The sequence below is a fragment of the Pleurodeles waltl genome, chromosome 8, assembly GCF_031143425.1.
Source record: "Pleurodeles waltl isolate 20211129_DDA chromosome 8, aPleWal1.hap1.20221129, whole genome shotgun sequence".
NCBI lineage: Eukaryota > Metazoa > Chordata > Amphibia > Caudata > Salamandridae > Pleurodeles > Pleurodeles waltl.
The window spans coordinates 492,926,693-492,946,074 of NC_090447.1; positions in this window are offsets into that span (position 1 = coordinate 492,926,693).

A 19,382-nucleotide genomic window follows, 5' to 3' on the forward strand; every position below is an offset into this window, starting at 1 on the left:
CCAGTAATCCCAATAAATAAATAAACTATGTACAAAATATATACAGCTACTAAATGTAGTCCAACCACTGTCCGTGGATCACAGGGGTCCTGTGCAAAGGGGCAAGGCCCAGTCCCACGACAAGAACTCCACGGAGAGAACACTGCAGGGGCATCAGAAAGAAAATAGGACAGGCACCTCAGGGGGAAGGGAAGGGGGGGCACCTCAGCCACTTGAGTACACGACGCCAGATCCACGAGGGGACTCCATGACCACTGGGCCATCCTGGGGAGAGCAAAGCCACAGTCCATACAGTCCATACAGTGGGTGGCCTGCCCACTGGGCCATCCTGGGGAGAGCAAAGCCACAGTCCAAACAGTCCATACAGTGGGTGGCCTGCCCACTGGGCCATCCTGGGGAGAGCAAAGCCACAGTCCAAACAGTCCATACAGTGGGTGGCCTGCCCACTGGGCCATCCTGGGGAGAGCAAAGCCACAGTCCATACAGTCCATACAGTGGGTGGCCTGCCCACTGGGCCATCCTGGGGAGAGCAAAGCCACAGTCCAAACAGTCCATACAGTGGGTGGCCTGCCCACTGGGCCATCCTGGGGAGAGCAAAGCCACAGTCCAAACAGTCCATACAGTGGGTGGCCTGCCCACTGGGCCATCCTGGGGAGAGCAAAGCCACAGTCCATACAGTCCATAACAGACCCCACTGCCACTGGAGGAGGCAAGTTAGCCAGAGGACATCCTGCAGCCCTGCCCGAGATAGATCCTGCCCTGCCACGTCTGCCAAAGGGCCAGCGGTTCTTGCCTTGAAGGGCCCAGTTCAGCGGTTCCTGAGACGGCGGGGCCCAGTTCAGCGGTTCTTGAGACGGCGGGGCCCAGCGGAGCGGTGCGTGAGACGGCGGGGCCCAGCGGAGCGGTTCTTGAGACGGCGGGGCCCAGCGGAGCGGTGCTTGAGACTGCGGGGCCCAGTTCAGCGGTCCTTGCCCTGGAGGGCCCAGTTCAGCGGTTCTTGAGACTGCGGGGCCCAGTTCAGCGCTCCTTGCCCTGAAGGGCCCAGTTCAGCGGTTCTTGAGACTGCAGGGCCCAGTTCAGCGCTCCTTGCCCTGAAGGGCCCAGTTCAGCGGTTCTTGAGACGGCGGGGCCCAGTTCAGCGGTTCTTGAGACGGCAGGGCCCAGTTCAGCGCTCCTTGCCTTGAAGGGCCCAGTTCAGCGGTTCTTGAGACGGCGGGGCCCAGTTCAGCGCTCCTTGCCCTGAAGGGCCCAGTTCAGCGGTTCTTGAGACGGCGGGGCCCAGTTCAGCGGTTCTTGAGACGGCGGGGCCCAGCGGAGCGGTGCGTGAGACGGCGGGGCCCAGCGGAGCGGTTCTTGAGACGGCGGGGCCCAGCGGAGCGGTGCTTGAGACTGCGGGGCCCAGTTCAGCGGTCCTTGCCCTGAAGGGCCCAGTTCAGCGGTTCTTGAGACGGCGGGGCCCAGTTCAGCGGTTCTTGAGACGGCGGGCCCAGTTCAGCGCTCCTTGCCTTGAAGGGCCCAGTTCAGCGGTTCTTGAGACGGCGGGGCCCAGTTCAGCGCTCCTTGCCCTGAAGGGCCCAGTTCAGCGGTTCTTGAGACGGCGGGGCCCAGTTCAGCGGTTCTTGAGACGGCGGGGCCCAGTTCAGCGCTCCTTGCCTTGAAGGGCCCAGTTCAGCGGTTCTTGAGACGGCGGGGCCCAGTTCAGCGGTCCTTGCCTTGAAGGGCCCAGTTCAGCGGTTCTTGAGACGGCGGCCGGTCTATGGCCAACTGCTAATTGCCTGGTGGTGCCCTCCTGGGCAGCGGGGATGGTGCTCCTTCACTGCCCACCTGGGCTGTGGGTGGTGGGGCCCTCCTGGCCAGCTGGGCTGGGTCCTCCCTGGGCAGCGGCTATGGGGGTGGTGGGCTCTCCCGGGGCAGCTGTGCCGGTTCCTCCCGGGGCAGCGGCTATGGGGGTTGTGGGCTCCTCCTGGGCAGCAGGCCTGCTGCCTGACCTCTCCGACTTGCTGCCCTTGCCCTCCTTAGTCGTGGGCCTGTGGCCCTTTCCTCCCTTTGGAGCTGTGGCTGGTGACTGTCTCTGGGTGGTGTCCGGGGGGGATGTAGAAGGCGGGCTCCTGCGGCGCCCCTTCCGCCTTCTGCTCCTCTTCCCAGGGGGTGGGCTGGCTGTCCCCTTGCTGCTGGGCGAAGATCCAGACATGCGGGCTGGCGGGCTCCAATACCCCTGCACCCTTGTCAAGGGGGCTGCAGGGCTGGTGGTGGCTGAGGTGCTCTTCTTACCCCGACGAGAAGGAGGGGGGGGCTCAGGGTCAGGAAAGAAGTTAGTAGTGGCGAGGAAGAGCTTCTTGGGACAATGGAGAGTGGTAGGTACAGTGGGAATGGGAGTGGAGGGAGAGGATGTGGTTGTAGGTGAGTCACGTTTGCTGTCTTTGGGTGCAGGTGCAGGAGGGATAGGCTGTCGTGAGGTGGATGGCTGTTGGGTGGGTGGGTGGCTGCGTTTGTGTGGTGTGGAAGAGGGGGTGACAGACACAGTGGGAGAGGACACAGGGGACGTGTAAATGGCAGTGGGGGTGGTGACTGCACGTGTGCGGACTGGAGTGGAGGGTGTGCTGGTGATGGAAACACTGGCTGATGGTGAGGTGAATGGAGGTGTGAGTGTAGACGTCACAGGGAGGGAGGAGGGAGACGAGGAGGTGGGGGTCACAGAGGTGGTAGTGACTGTTGGCATGTCTGCATCGGAATGTTGCGTGTGTGAATGTCTGCGTGATCTGTGGTGCTTATGTTTGGATGAGCTTCTCTTGGGTGTTGAGGTGTGTGCAGGCTGGTCTGATGGTGTGGGTGGGACAGGCAGAGGAACAGGAGACTGGGAGGAGGGAGTTAGTAGAGGCAGGCAGGAGACAGGGACAATGGCTGCCATCAGTGCTGAGGCCAGAGCCTGGAACGATCGCTGATGGGCAGCCTGACCCGAATGAATGCCCTCCAGGTACGCATTGCTGCGATGAACCTCCCTCTCCACCCCCTGGATGGCATTCAAAAGGGTAGTCTGCCCAACAATGAGCGTTCGGAGGAGGTCAATGACCTCCTCACTGAGGGCAGCGGGGGTAACAGGGGCAGGGCCTGAGGTGCCTGGGGCGAAGGAGATACCCGGCTTCCTGGCAGAGCGGGCACGGGGCGAACGCTGAGGGGCTGCTGGGAGGGCGGAGATGGTGCGCTGGGTGGCGGCTGTACCTGTAATGGCGGGGGGCACGGATGGTGCCACCCCCGCAAGGGAGCCCCCTTCCGAGGACGTGTCCGTGTCGCTGCAGGGTCCAGTCGTCCCCGTCGTGGAGCTCCCTTCGCCCTCCGTCTCACTGGTCCAGTCTGACTCTGTGGCATGGCCCTCCTGGGCCATGTGAGATGCAGCTCCCTCCTGCCCCGATGCCACTTCTCCTCCGCCTGATGATGCTGATGCACACAAGCACAGAAAGACAAACAAAAAGGGGGGGGGAGAGAGAAATAAAGAGATATTGAGTACATGGATCTCCGGTACAGTTAGCGGACATGACAGACACAGATGCCCCCTGCACTAAGTTGCGCACTTGGGGTCCGCTACGCATTCCGTGGAACATGCCCTACACGCCTAGAGTTGACAACTGCACCCATGGATGACACGGCCCAGGGATGGCTGTACTGACAAACTACTGAGGGTGGTGGCTGGGGACACAGGGGCTTACGGGGGTGCCCAGCCTACAGATATCGCCCTGGCCTAGGGGGACCCCCAGCCCTCCTCCCCCACCCAGACACCTCCACTGCGCGACAACAGAGTAGATAATGCTTGTACTCACCCCCTTGTGTCTGCTGTGCTGCCCTCACGCGCCCATCCAATTCAGGGTAGGCCACCGCCAGGATCCGGAACATCAGGGGGCTCAGTTGACGGCAGGCACCCCGCCTACGTTGGGAGGCCATCCCCAGCAGAGACTCGGCGGTCTTCTTGGTCCCGCGGCGGATGTCCTCCCACCTCTTGCGGCAGTGGGTGCCCCGTCGATGGTGGACCCCCAGGGTCCGGACTTCCTTGGCGATGGCACGCCAAATCCCGATCTTCTCATGGGCGCGGACCTATGTGACACGTACAGGGAGGGAGAAATACCACGTTCAAGTTTCTCAGCATTTTCCTATCCAGTGGCCCAACGCCCCCCATCCCCGCCAGGCCCCCCGCCATGCCCCCCGCCAGGCCCAACATGCCCCCCATCCCCGCCAGGCCCCCCGCCAGGCCCCCCGCCAGGCCCAACATGCCCCCCATCCCCGCCAGGCCCCCCGCCATGCCCCCCGCCAGGCCCAACATGCCCCCCATCCCCGCCAGGCCCCCCGCCAGGCCCCCCGCCAGGCCCAACATGCCCCCCATCCCCGCCAGGCCCCCCGCCAGGCCCAACATGCCCCCCATCCCCGCCAGGCCCCCCGCCAGGCCCCCCGCCAGGCCCAACATGCCCCCCATCCCCGCCAGGCCCCCCGCCAGGCCCAACATGCCCCCCATCCCCGCCAGGCCCCCAAGCCAGCCAGTGGCCCCAAATCCATATTGAATTAAACTCACTTGTTGGTCTGGAGGACCGTAGAGTAGCGCATACTGGGGGAGGACCCCATCCACAAGTTTCTCCAACTCCTCTCCAGTGAAGGCAGGGGCCCTTTCCCCAGGCGCAGCAGCCATTGTCCCTTCCAGACCGAGGTCACAGCAACACTTGCAGTATAGGTCCTCTCCTGTGAAAGTTCAAGTCGCAAGTGGATAAGTAGATAGAAAATGGCAGTCACGTCCGCGGCGGTGCGTACCGCGGCGGTGCGTCCCGTCACCGCCGGCGCCCTTCGCCATTGGCTCCTGAAACCCATAGGCTTCAATGTTAACCAATGCGGCTTCGCGCCGCGGTCTTCGCCCGCCGCCCGCCGCGGTGTGCCACGCCAGCGCATTGACCTCACATCCCATTGTCACACTTCACAGGTCAGGCAGCCGCCATTTCCAGGGCCCACATGGCTCAATTTCAACTGCGTCACACAGGCCTAGGCCTTGCATAGCCACTCAGACACGCCATTCACTGCATAGAGAATCGTTTACTGTGCTAGCTGTGAGTACGTACCTGTGGGTTGCTTGACTGTGTGCTCCATGTTGTCCTTCCTAGGCACCGTCCGCTGGGTTGGGCGAGGAGACGGATGAATCCTCCCGTGTACCGACCGCTGGTGGACCTGTCGACAATGGAAGAACGCCACATTATCCTGACCTACCGTCTTAACCGTGCCACTATCCATGAACTGTGTGCCCAGCTGGAGCCCGACCTGATGTCCCCCATCCGCCAACCCACAGGGATTCCCCCTCTGGTGCAGGTCATGTCAGTACTCCATTTCTTGGCAAGTGGGTCATTTCAGACAACCGTGGGAATTGCTTCTGGGATGTCTCAGCCCATGTTTTCGAAGGTGTTATCCAGAGTGTTGTCTGCCCTGATGAAATCCGTGAGGAGCTACATCATTTTCCCTGAGGTGGGCGAATTGGCTACAGTGAAGGGTGATTTCTACGCCCTTGGACATATTCCCAACGTAATTGGTGCCATTGATGGGACCCATGTGGCTTTGGTTCCCCCAAGAGACAGGGAGCAGGTGTACAGGAACAGAAAAAATTACCATTCAATGAACATCCAGGTGGTGTGTTTGGCTGACCAGTACATCTCGCATGTAAATGCCAAATTCCCAGGGTCAGTGCATGACGCCTACATCCTCAGGAATAGCAGCATCCCTTACGTGATGGAACAGCTACAGAGACACCGTGTATGGCTAGTGGGGGACTCTGGGTACCCCAACCTGTCGTGGCTACTGACCCCAGTAAGGAATCCCCGGACCAGGGCAGAGGAACGGTACAATGAGGCCCATGGGCGTACTAGGAGGGTGATCGAACGCACCTTTGGCCTCCTAAAGGCCAGGTTTAGGTGCCTGCATATGACAGGTGGATCCCTAATGTACTCACCTAAGAAGGTGTGTCACATCATCGTGGCCTGCTGCATGCTTCACAACCTGGCTTTGCGCCGCCAGGTGCCTTTCCTGCAGGAGGATGGTCGAGACGGTGGTGTTGTGGCAGCGGTGGAACCTGAGGAGAGTGACGAGGAGGAAGACGACGGGGCTGAAACAGACAACAGGGACAGAATCATTGAACAGTACTTCCAATAGGACACAGGTAACATTTCAAAGATAATTTAGTAAATGTTAACTACTCTCCTGCATCTCTGCTGCCTGTCTATTTGCCCCAGTGTATGACGACTGAGTTTTGGCTTTTCCCTCCCTATTTCAGATCTGGGGTCCCCACTACGAGTCCTGTGCTTCGTTTCCCCATGGACTACAGCTTTGTGGCAGCTGTTTGTTGACTTCACCATGTACAAGGACATATTTGCACTGTCATGTCAATTACAATCTATTGAAATCACAGCCAGACTCCAGATATTTTGGTGCAAAATAGGTGTTTATTGAAGTGCTCAAAATGGGATGGGTGGTTTCAAGTGGGTGGGGGCTATGGTGAAGGAATGTCCATGGCAGAGTCCAGAGTAACAGTCACACAGGTGCATTGTCCAGAGGCCTGTGGAGAGATGGAGCATGGGCAGTTCAAGGATGGACAGGGTGACAATGTGGGACAGTGGGATGACATCAGGTGGTATCCATTGCTGGCGGGGGTCTTGACATCCTACTCTGTCTTCTTGCGAGATCTCAGGGCCCTCTTGCGGGGTGGTTCTTCTCCTGCAGGAGGTGGGGGTCTGTTGGGCTGCTGCTGTGCGGGGGCCTCCTGTCCACTAGCGCCGGCGGAGGTGGTTGGCTGTTCTTGGTCCAGGCTAGTGGCAGGGGCCCTTGGGTGTTGTTCAGTGTCCGCCCTGTTGTTGACGAGGTCCTGCAGCAGCCCTACCATGGTAACCAGGGTGGTGTTGATGGCTCTGATGTCCTCCCTGTACCCCCGATAGTGTTCCTCCTGCAGTACCTGGATCTCCTGGAACCGGGCCAGTACCGTCGCCATCGTCTCCTGGGAGCGGTTGTATGCTCCCATGATGGTGGTGAGGACCTCGTGGAGAGTGGGTTCCCTGGGCCTCTCCTCCCCCCCCTGTCGCACAGCTGCCCTCCGAGTTCCCCTGTTTCTCTGGGCCTCTGCCCCCTGGCCGGTGTGCCCACTACCACTGCCCCCAGGTCCCTGTTGTTGTTGGGGTGGTGGGTTATCCTGGGTGCCCTGTAGTGGTAGACACACCGCAGATTGACGCGCCCTGGAGACAGAGGCATGGGCCCGCTGGGTGGGAGCTGTGCTGGTGTTCCCAGAGGGGTTTGGGTCTGTAGTGGCCTGGGCCTGTGTGAGGGGAACCGACTGTCCAGAGGTCCCCGATGGTCCGGGCTGGTCATCGGTGTCCAGGTCGACAGAGCTGCTGTCATCGCTGACGGCCTCTTGGGTGGGGGGTGTGGAGAATTCTGGCCCCTCCGCCGCGGTGTGTTGACGGTCGGGTCCTGCAGGGGTATAGAGGTATGGTTATAGTTTCAATGTGTGGCATATGGGTGTATCTGTGGGTTCTCGTGTCCCCAAGTGCTGGCATTCGTGTGTGGGGGCTTTGGTGAGGGTGGCTTGTGGGGGGGATGTGTATATGCATTGGGCATGCTTTGGTGATGGGTGTCCATGCTTAGTGGACGCATGCAGGCCTAGGTTTTGGGATGTGTGGGTTGTGATGGTGAGACATTGGCGGGGAATAGGTGTGCTGGGGGTGGGGGTGAGGATGGTGGTGGGGGTGAGGATGGTGGTGGGGGTGAGGGTGGGGGTGAGGATGGGGGTGGGGGTGAGGGTGGGGTTCGAGGATGGGGGTGAGGGTTGGGGTCTGATTTGGCATGCAGGTGGGGGGGAAGCAGTATTGAAGCTTCAACTTACCAGTATCCATTCCTCCGCCGACTCCTGCGAGGCCGTCAGGATGCAGGATGTTCAAGACTTTCTCCTCCCATGATGTGAATTGTGGGGGTTGAGGTGGGGGTCCTCCGCCAGTCTTCTGCACGGCGATGTTGTGCCTGGATACCATGGAACGCACCTTCCCCCGTAGGTCGTTCCATCGCTTCCTGATGTCTTCCCGATTTCTGGGGTGCTGTCCCACTGCGTTGACCCTGTCGACAATCCTCTGCCATAGCTCCGTCCTCCGGGCAATGCTGGTGTATTGTATCCGTGTGCCGAACAGCTGGGGCTCTACCCGAACGATTTCCTCCACCATGACCCTGAGTTCTTCGTCTGTGAAGCGGGGTTGTCTTTGGGGTGCCATGGGGTGGTGTGTATGATGTGTGGGGTGGAGTATGTGTATTTAAGTGAGTTGAGTGTGGTGGTGTGTGTTGTTTTGTGTGTGGATAGTGTGTGGGTGATGGTGTTGAGTGGCTGTGGCTGTTATTTTTTGGATGCTGGTGTCTCGCTCTTGCCTTCTTTACGAATTTTTTAGCGTAGGGGTTTGTGGGTGATGTGGGTGGGTGTTTTATATTGTATTGTGTGTGTGGGAGTGGTGTGTGTATGTGTATCAGGTGTGTGGGATTCAAATCGTCCAATGTGGCTGAGTTTTGTTCGTTTGTGTGTATTCTGACCGCGGCGGTGTGTCCCGCCAATGGAATACCGCGTTTGAATGACCGCCGCGTGGATTCGTGGGTCGTAATGGGATGGGCGTATTTCTGTTGGCGTGGCGGTGGAGGTTTGGTCACCTCCACCTTTCCGCCGACCGCTGGTCTGGCGGTCTGTTGTGGCGGTCGGATTTTCGGAGGTTTGCCTTCTGCGGGTCAGAATGACCGTGGCGGGTTTCCGCGACCGCGGCGGGATTATGGAGGATTTCTGACCGGCGGTAGGCGCCTTTTACCGCCGAGGTCAGAATGACCACCTATGAGTCCCTTAGCTTTTTTTTAAATTAACAAGTTATGCACTAAATAATAAAATCCAAATGCTAGCAGAAACTGTGGAAAAGCTAATTTTAGTGAGGTAAGTCCATTTTAAATCTTACATTACATGCACAACGCTATAAACTAAATGCAGTTCTTTATTTAACATCTGTGCCTAGACTCTCATGCAGCAGCAGTAGGCACCTGGTCATATTAGTGCCAACTACACATTTGCCTCTGGCTCCTATAAACACTCACCCTTCGGCACTGATCACATCTATTATCTCTCCCACCAACGACCGGCCATGTCAGTGCCCTTGTCCCATTGGGCGCCGGTCTTCTCACATCAATGTACACTCTTTGCTTATCTCTCATTCTGCAACTTCAGTGCCACTTTTGCACACCTCTTATGAAATTGCTGCCACTCTAGTTCATCTCATCAGTGCACTCTCTTCTCTCATCACATTGGTGCCACTCTTGTTCACTGAACATTACACCAATGGCCACTGTGCCCACTCATGTTGGGCTTTTGTGTCACCAGGGCTGACTACCGACTGGTCTTGCTCCACATCAGCATTAGTTGTCTATTTCCTGGGCACCGTGCAAACTTCCAAAATGCTTTGAAAGTGAGTCAAACAATAATAGAATCACAAAGACTGCACAACACTTTTGACGTACTGTTATGCAAGTAATGCTAAGATGTATCCTACTTAATACCCGCTCCGTCCACAAACATGCAATTGAACTCTGGGACCTCCTGACTACATACTCGCCCGACGTCGCATTCCTCACCGAAACCTTGATGAATTCGGCCTCGGAACCAGACGTAGCCATAGCCATACCAGAAAACTACAAGATCACCAGAAGAGACCGAATCAACAAACCAGGAGGAGGAATTGCCATAGTCCACAAAAACACCATAAGAGTCTCCACCAACTCCCACGACAGCATCAACTCCGCCGAGCACCTCCACTTCAAAATCCACATCAACGCCAATAACACACTCAGAGGAACACTGGTCTACAGACCCCCTGGACCCAGACCGCAGTTCTGCGATGACAGCGCCGACGCCATCATCTCCCAAGCCCTCGCCTAAACAGACTACATCCTCCTCGTTGACCTACACTTCCACCTAGAAAATAACAACGATATCAACACCACAAACCTAATCGACAACCTTGCCAACTTCGGCCTCAAGTACTCGTCACTTCACCCACCCACTCTGCAGGCCACACACTCGACCCCATCTTCTCAGCCAGCAACCACGTCTCTTTCAGCCACACCACCGAACTCAGCTGGACAGACCACCGCTGCATCCACTTCTCCTACCAGAAACCAGTCACTCACCACCACTGCACACAACCCCCCCGACGCAACTGGAGCAAAATATCAACGGATCAATTGATCTCCACTCTCGCCCGGGCCCCACCCCCTGTGACCCCAACACAGCCACCACCAACCTGCATCGCTGGATAGAAGATTGCACCAACACCCTCGCACCCCTCAAAAAAAAAAAAAACACCTCCCACAGAATCAAGGCCAGCTGGTTCACCCCAGAACTACAGGAATCCAAACGGCTATGTTGTAGAATGGAAAAAACCTGGCACCTTGACCCTACCAACTCCAACCACATAGCTTTCAAGGATGCCCTACGTAAACATCACCAACTGATCCGCACCACCAAAAGGACCCACTTCAAAAACTGCATCGACTCCAACGCTCACAACAGTAAAGAGCTCTTCGGCATCATCAATGAGCTCTCCACCCCCAGGACCTGCTCCAACTAACCCCCGCCATCACAGGAGTTCTACAACTCACTGGCAACCCACTTCTGTCGAAAGATAGAAGAAATCCACAATAGCTTCAAACCCAGACCCACCAGCTGACTACAAACACCCAAGAACCCAACGCTCCAAGCAACACCCACCTCCTCCACCCCTGGACCACTGTCAACATAGAAGACACAGCCACCACCATGGCCTCCATCCACTCCGGATCACCATCGGACCCCTGCCCACACCATATCTTCAATAAGGCAAACATCATCATCGCCCCCCACCTCTGCAAAACCATCAACAGCTCCTTCGAGTCAGCCACCTTCCCAGAAAGATGGAAGCACGCAGAAATCAACGCCCTGCTGAAGAAACCAAAGGCAGACCCAGGCGACCCCAAGAACTACCAGCCGATCTCCCTCCTCCCCTTCCCAGCCAAGGTCATCGAAAAAATCGTAAACAGCCAACTTTCCCGGTTCCTGGAAGACAGTAAGGTACTTGACACCTCCCAATCCGGATTACGCAGAAACCACAGCACAGAGACTGAGCTCATTGCTGCCACAGACGACATTAGGACAATGCTCGACGAAGGAGAAACAGCAGCACTCATCCTCCTGGACCTCTCCGCAGCTTTCGACACAGTATGTCACTACACTCTCTGCACACGCCTCCACAACGCTGGAATCCGCGACAAGGCACTCAACTGGATCTCGTCATTTCTCTCAGGCAGAACCCAGAGAGTCCGCCTCCCACCGTTCCTGTCAGAAGCCTCCAGAATCATCTGTGGCGTTCCCCAAGGACCCTCGCTCAGCCCCACGCTCTTCAACGTTTACATGGCCCCCCTCGCCAACATCGCACAAACCCACCACATCAACATAGTTTCCTACGCAGAAGACACTCAGCTCATCCTCTCCCTCCCGAAAGACCCTACAACTGCAAAGAACAACCTTTACAACGGACTTCACGCCATCGCCAGCTGGATGGAATCAAGCCACCTCAAGTTAAACACAGACAAGACAGAAATCCTCATCTTTGGCACCAATCCCTCAGCTTGGAATGACTCCTGGTGGCCCACCTCCCTAGGAACCTCACCCTCACCCACCACCCACGCAGGCAACCTAGGCTTCATCTTGGACTCCACACTCAGCATGACTCAGCAGGTAAATGCCATCTCCTCTTCCTGCTACAACACTCTCTGCATGCTCCGCAAAATCTTCAAGTGGATTCCCGTTGAAACCAGGAAAACTGTCACCCACGCCCTGGTCAGCAGCCGATTGGACTACGGAAACACCCTATATGCAGGAATAGCAACCAAACTCCTAAAAAAGCTGCAAAGAATCCAGAACGCATCCGCCCGACTCATTCTGGACATCCCACGCCGCGACTACATTTCCCCCCACTTCAGAGACCTTCGCTGGCTACCAGTATCAAAGAGGATCACCTTCAAACTCCTCATCCACGCACACAAGGCCCTCCACGACACAGGCCCAGCCTACCTCAACGACAGACTCACCTTCCACACCCCCACCCGTAATCTTCACTCCGCCAGCCTCACCCTCGCTTCCATCCCCCACATCCGCCGCACCACCGCCGGAGGAAGATCCTTCTCTCGCCTAGCCGCCAAGACCTGGAACTCCCTACCGCTCCACCTTCGCTAGACCCAAGACCTCTTGACATTCAGGAAACGCCTCAAGACATGGCTCTATGACCAGTAGCTCCCCCCCAGCGCCTTGAGACCCTAACGGGTGATTAGTGCACTCTATAAATCCTTGATTGATTGATTGATTGATTGTGTCTCTTGCCTCTACATTAGCACGCTTTTTGTGATTGGACCTGTGGGAGCAGCTTTGTTGAGAGGCTTGGGGAGTCTCCTTCAGTGCAGTCTTTGCCGGTCCCTCCCTACTCTTATTTGAGGTGGGGCTGGCTGAGATGGCAGGGGAGTGAGTGTGTTTCAAGAGGCTGTTTATGTTGTTTATATGTACTGCTAATTAGGACACGCTGCCTGCCTGCAGAGGTTTAAGCTGATGTTCTGCTCTCAATTTGTAACCTCCAATCACTTGACCAGCAGAAATCCACGGACAGGACCGAGCAGGTCACCATTGACAAATGAGGTGGTAGATTTCCCCAGAGCTGTTTTTGCTATGTCTGCGACACATGTATAGAAATTAGGACTGGAATTCCACCGATCACAGAACTCTGCAAAATATTGTGGAGTTTTTAGGAAACTCTGCAGAATTTCTGAGTAAAGCTGTGAATTCCACCCACCCCTACTATTCACCCAGTATAGTATGTTTGGGGCATTGATTCTTATTAGTCCAATGTCATGAGTGGCCCCTTCAGTCACATTGACCTTTTAGTCACCTACACAGTGCATCTTGGGAATGGTAGTTTTGATAGTTAACATGTTAAACAGTGTGAGATTCTGTTTCTTCTGGGCCCTCATTTCTGTACTTGATAGTGCTATCTCAGCAAAAGAAAACTGGAAGCTCAAAAAAAAGAATCTGTGTGACAGGCTTCATGGCTGTACCTGACTAAAGTCGTTGTGAAGGGGACCTGGGGAAGAAAGAAGTAGGAGAACAAGGATGAAATGTTGGAGAACAAGGGCCACGAAGTGAATCACTAGGAGGGCCAGGACAACCAGAGCCATGACGATCAGGACAAGAAGAAGCAGGAACAGGACAATGAATAACAGCACCCGGAGTGCCAGGGCCTTGGTGAGAAGGAAGGCGAGGAGAATGTGTAACAGGGGGAGCTGGACCCAACGGAAAATGGCCCAAAGGAACACAAGGACCAGACATAGAAGGAACAAAATGCCCTGCATCATAATGACAAGGAGGCCCATGAGGGCCTTTATGCACCGACCAGGACCAGAGGGATGAGGACAATGAGGACCAGGAGTGGCAGACCCAAGATGACAGACTACAGAGGACCAGTACTAAGAAACCAATGGAGATTAGAACCAGTGGCAAGAGGATCAAGACTGCAAACATCAGATCAAGGAGGGCTAAGGGGCCAGAAGCAAAAGAACCAGGAAGACCACAACCTGAACTACCAGAGCTAGCAGGACCTGGAAACCCTCAATTAGAAAGACCAGCGAGTTATAAAGGATGAGGTAGTCTAGGTCCAGTGGGACCAGGATCAGAAAGTTCAGGAGTGTCAGACTCAGGAGGATCTTAAATCAGAGTGTCAAGAAATACATGAACCAGGGTGACTCACAACATAGAAACTAGGAGGACCAGTGCCAGAGGGATGAGGAAGACTACACCCAATAGTACCATTGCTAGAAGGACCACGATTGAGAGGCCCATGGTCAGATGGTCAAAAACAGGTTAGAATAGGCAAATCAGGAGGACTAGTAGGAGTAGCAGTAGGATGGCGAATGAGGACCGGGGTCTAGGAAGGCTAGTGAAACCAAGGCCAATGGAACTCTCACCAGAAGACCCAATATAGGAGGGCCAGACAATGGAGTACTCAAACTAAAACTAGGGCTACATGGACCAAGGTGACCAGGGTCAAAAGGATTAGGTGCAGGAACACAAGGGGACAATATAAAACAGGTCAGCAGGACCGACCAGAAGGACTGATGGATGAAAATTAGGGTGAAGAGGATGAAAACATCAAGGAGCAGGAGACTGTAAAACCGGAGACCCATTATCCAAACAACTAAGGGCAGGAGTACATGGGAATGACAACCAGTCAAACCAAGACCAAAAAGCACAAGGCCAGAAGGTCTTGGACTACATGAAGCTGAGGTCAAGGAACATCAGAACTAGGGAAGTCTAGGATGATCTGTGACAAGTTATTGCAGAGGATATTGGGCAAAGAACAGGAGGACAAGGGCCACGAGGATCAGAACCAACTTGAGGAAGACTATGAAGATCAGAACCTGAAGAGTGATGGCCATTATGTTCATGATACAAGGATAGGCAGGATGGGGATTGGGAAGACAGAAGGGGCAGTACCAAGGACACCCGTAGGACCAGAGCAAGAAGACTAGGTAAACTAAAATGATCATGACTAAGAAGAACCATAAATGGGCTAAGAGTGTCATGTAGATCAGGAGTTAGGGTATCAGGGCATGGATTACCAAGTGGGGCAGAGCAATCATTTAAAGTAGCAGGATTAAGAGGGTCTGAGATAATAAGGCCAATCAGTATCTGGAAGACCAAGTGGATTGGACAGTGTGGGCAGCAAGACCAGGACCAAAATGACCAGTCTCAGGAGGACCCAAACAAGGAGAACCTGAATCAAGAGGACCTGGATTGAAGGCTGCAGTACCAGTAGGACTAAGTTGGCAAAGGACCAGATCCAGGAGAACATTGACAACCCAAACCAAGAAGAAAAAGACTAAATGTGCCAGGACACTAGAAGCAAAATGGACCTGGACCTGCCCTACCACAGCTAGGAGTTTGAGAGTGAGGAAAACCAGGACAAGGTGACTAGCACTAAGCAGCTAAAACTGTGAGAATCAGGAAGAGCTATGATGGCTGAGTGGCATAGTTTATGATAACAAGCACAATAGGAGAAAAAGGACCAGGAAGATTAAGACCAAGGACACAACAATTAAGATAGCAGATGGGTTAGGTTCAGGAGAACTAGTTCCAGGAGAACACAACTTGTGAGGAACAGGACCAAAAGGATCAGAGACAAAAGGCATAGAATCTCTGGTAGGACAAGGACTATGAAAAACAAGAATAGCATGACCTTGACCAGGAGTGCCAGGCAGCTGAGACCAGGGACACAGCTACCAAAATTCAGGACAAGTTCTAAGAGGATCAGTGTTAGAAATGGGGTCTTTGGTTGGCAGTCAGGTTACCCCCTGTCCAAGCAAGGACTCTCACTCTAGTGAGGGTAAGTCAAACACAATCCAAATTATCCTGTGCCCACCCTCTGATAGCTTGGCACTGAGAAGTCAGGCTTAACTTAAAAGGCAATGTGTAAAGTATTTGTTGCATAAATCATGCAATAACACAGTATAACACCACAAAAATAAACCACACCGTGTTTAGAAAAATATATAATATTTATCTGGTAAATGCAGGTCAAAACAATTGAAATTCAATAAGTACACTTTGAGTTATCACTGTAGGAAATGATAAAAGAAGTCTTTAGTCTTTAAAAAGAAACAAATGTCTCTTTGAACACAAAGTACCTCGTTTGCATTCAAATTCTCCACAAGGGGGCGCAGAAGAGGAGATGTGTGGAAAACTGGGAGGTGTGCGTCGATTTTCCTGGTGCACACCAACGATGCGTCGTTGAGTTTTCACGCAGGGTAAGCTTTACGTCGATTTCAGGCACATAGACTGGGATCCTCTTCGGGTTGGGGGAGTTTTTGGTTGCCCTGGGATTGATGCAGAGAAATCCTTGGTGTGTAGGACGAAGTCACAGGGACTGCGTCAATCCGGTGGGTGATGTGTGGAAATTTCTGTCACATGGCAGGCGCTGCATTGATTCTTCAAGCAGGAAGCCGGGCTGCGTCGTTCTGGTTCAGCTTTGCATCAATCCAGTTTGCCGTGCGACAAAGTTCCAGTCGCAATGCCGACGCTGCGTCGATCTCTCGCGGAGCAAGCCTGCGTCGCTCTGTTTTGGCATGTAGTGATTTTCTCACCGCGATGCAGGCTGTGCGTCATTTCTTGCAGGCTGTGCATTGATTTTCGCTGCACAAGGAGTTCTTTTGCAGAGATTAAGGGGGTGATTCTAACCCTGGCGGTCGGTGATAAAGCGGCGGCCAACCCGCCAACAGGCTGCCGGTCCAAAAAATGGAATTCTGACCCTGGCGGGAACCGCCAACACAGCCCGCCACATTAACACTCCGCCTGCCACGGCGGTACAGACAAACAGCGCGGCGGTCACCGCCAACAGACAGGCGGCAGACAATGTACCGCCCACAGTATCATAACTCACCAATCCGCCACCTTTTCCGGGGCGGGAGCCCCGCCGATAAAAACACGGCGGAAACAGACTACGAACGGGAAAACGCTCACCTCTACGCACTCCACGAGGAAGGAGGACAGCATGGAACCCGAATTAAACATCCTACCTGCTCTCGTCTACCTGCTCATCTACCACGAGTACGAACGACGGCGCAGACGACAACGGTGAGTACTGCACCTATGACACACGGGAGGGGGAGGAGGAAAGCTTACGGCACACACATATGCGACCCCCACCCCCCCAAACTATGTACACACCAATGCAGAGCAACAAGTCACAGTGACACCACCCAAACCCCCCTGAAAAATGCAAAGACATAATTAAATTGTGAATAAAAATTTATGTACAAAATAGGCTCTGAAAAGTAATGGTCAACTAGCCAAAAAATCAATATCAAAATAATTCTATATACAGTGCAATGGATAACCGAGGCAATTAGTCCTGCACATCAAAAGAAAATCGAAGTGTCCGTGGGCCAAAGTGTAACAACACAAGGGCAAAGCCCACACAGGAGACCTGAGTCCTCTGGAGAGAACACTGCAGGGGCATCTGATGAAAAAACTACAGGCACGAAGGGGCCACCATGCCTACTGTGCCATCCTGGGGAGTGCAAAGCCACAGTCTCTCAAGTCTCTACAGTAGGTGGGTTGCCCACTGTTCCATCCTGGGGAGTGCAAAGCCACAGTCTCTTAAGTCTCTACAGTAGGTGGGTTGCCCACTGTTCCATCCTGGGGAGTGCAAAGCCACAGTCTCTCAAGTCTCACAAGTGGGTGGGTTGCCCACTGTGCCATCCTGGGGAGTGCAAAGCCACAGTCCATCAGGTGGATTACAGTCTCCACTGGTCAAGGAGGAGGCATGGTGGGCACAGTAAACCGTTAACAGTGCATGCAGGAAGGGCCCAGCGGAGCGGTGCTTGACAGGAAGGGCCCAGCGGAGCGGTGCTTGACAGGAAGGGCCCAGCGGAGCGGTGCTTGAGACGCGGTGCCCAGCGGAGCGGTGCTTGACAGGAAGGGCCCAGCGGAGCGGTGCTTGACAGGAAGGGCCCAGCGGAGCGGTGCTTGAGACGGCGGGGCCCAGCGGAGCGGTGCTTGACAGGGAGGGCCCAGCGGAGCGGTGCTTGACAGGAAGGGCCCAGCGGAGCGGTGCATGAGACGGCGGGGCCCAGCGGAGCCGTGCTTGACAGGAAGGGCCCAGCGGAGCGGTGCTTGAGACGGCGGGGCCCAGCGGAGCCGTGCTTGACAGGAAGGGCCCAGCGGAGCGGTGCTTGAGACGGCGGGGCCCAGCGGAGCGGTGCTTGACAGGAAGGGCCCAGCGGAGCGGTGCTTGACAGGAAGGGCCCAGCGGAGTGGTGCATGAGACGGCGGGGCCCAGCGGAGCGGTGCTTGACAGGAAGGGCCCAGCGGAGCGGTGCTTGAGACGGCGGGGCCCAGCGGAGTGGTGCTTGACAGGAAGGGCCCAGCGGAGCGGTGCTTGAGACGCGGTGCCCAGCGGAGCGGTGCTTGACAGGAAGGGCCCAGCGGAGCGGTGCTTGACAGGAAGGGCCCAGCGGAGCGGTGCTTGAGACGGCGGGGCCCAGCGGAGCGGTGCTTGACAGGGAGGGCCCAGCGGAGCGGTGCTTGACAGGAAGGGCCCAGCGGAGCGGTGCATGAGACGGCGGGGCCCAGCGGAGCCGTGCTTGACAGGAAGGGCCCAGCGGAGCGGTGCTTGAGACGGCGGGGCCCAGCGGAGCGGTGCTTGACAGGAAGGGCCCAGCGGAGCGGTGCTTGAGACGGCGGGGCCCAGCGGAGCGGTGCTTGACAGGAAGGGCCCAGCGGAGCGGTGCTTGACAGGAAGGGCCCAGCGGAGTGGTGCATGAGACGGCGGGGCCCAGCGGAGCGGTGCTTGACAGGAAGGGCCCAGCGGAGCGGTGCTTGAGACGGCGGGGCCCAGCGGAGTGGTGCTTGACAGGAAGGGCCCAGCGGAGCGGTGCTTGAGACGGCGGGACCCAGCGGAGCGGTGCTTGACAGGAAGGGCCCAGCGGAGCGGTGCTTGACAGGAAGGGCCCAGCGGAGCGGTGCATGAGACGGCGGGGCCCAGCGGAGCGTTGCTTGAGACGGCGGGGCCCAGCGGAGCGGTGCTTGACAGGAAGGGCCCAGCAGAGCGGTGCTTGACAGGAAGGGCCCAGCGGAGCGGTGCATGAGACGGCGGGGCCCAGCAGAGCGGTGCTTGAGACTGCGGGGCCCAGCGGAGCGGTGCTTGACAGGAAGGGCTCAGCGGAGCGGTGCTTGACAGGAAGGGCCCAGCGGAACGGTGCTTGAGACGGCAGGGCCCAGCGGAGCGGTGCTTGACAGAAAGGGCCCAGCGGAGCGGTGCTTGAGACGGCGGGGCCCAGCGGAGCGGTGCTTGACAGGAAGGGCCCAGTGGAGCGGTGCTTGACAGGAAGGGCCCAGCGGAGCGGTGCTTGACAGGAAGGGCCCTGCGGAGCAGTGCATGAGACGGCGGGGCCCAGCGGAGCGGTGCTTGAGACGGCGGGCCCTGTTCAGCGGTGCTCTTCTGCACGGCGGGGCCCTGTTCAGCGGTGCTCTTCTGCACAGCGGGGCCCTCTTCAGCGGTGCTCTTCTGCACGGCGGGGCCCTGTTCAGCGGTGCTCTTCTGCACGGCGGGGCCCTGTTCAGCGGTGCTCTTCTGCACGGCGGGGCCCTCTTCAGCGGTGCTCTTCTGCACGGCGGGGCCCACTTCAGCGGTGCTCTTCTGCACGGCGGGGCCCTCTTCAGCGGTGCTCTTCTGCACGGCGGGGCCCTCTTCAGCGGTGCTCTTCTGCACGGCGGGGCC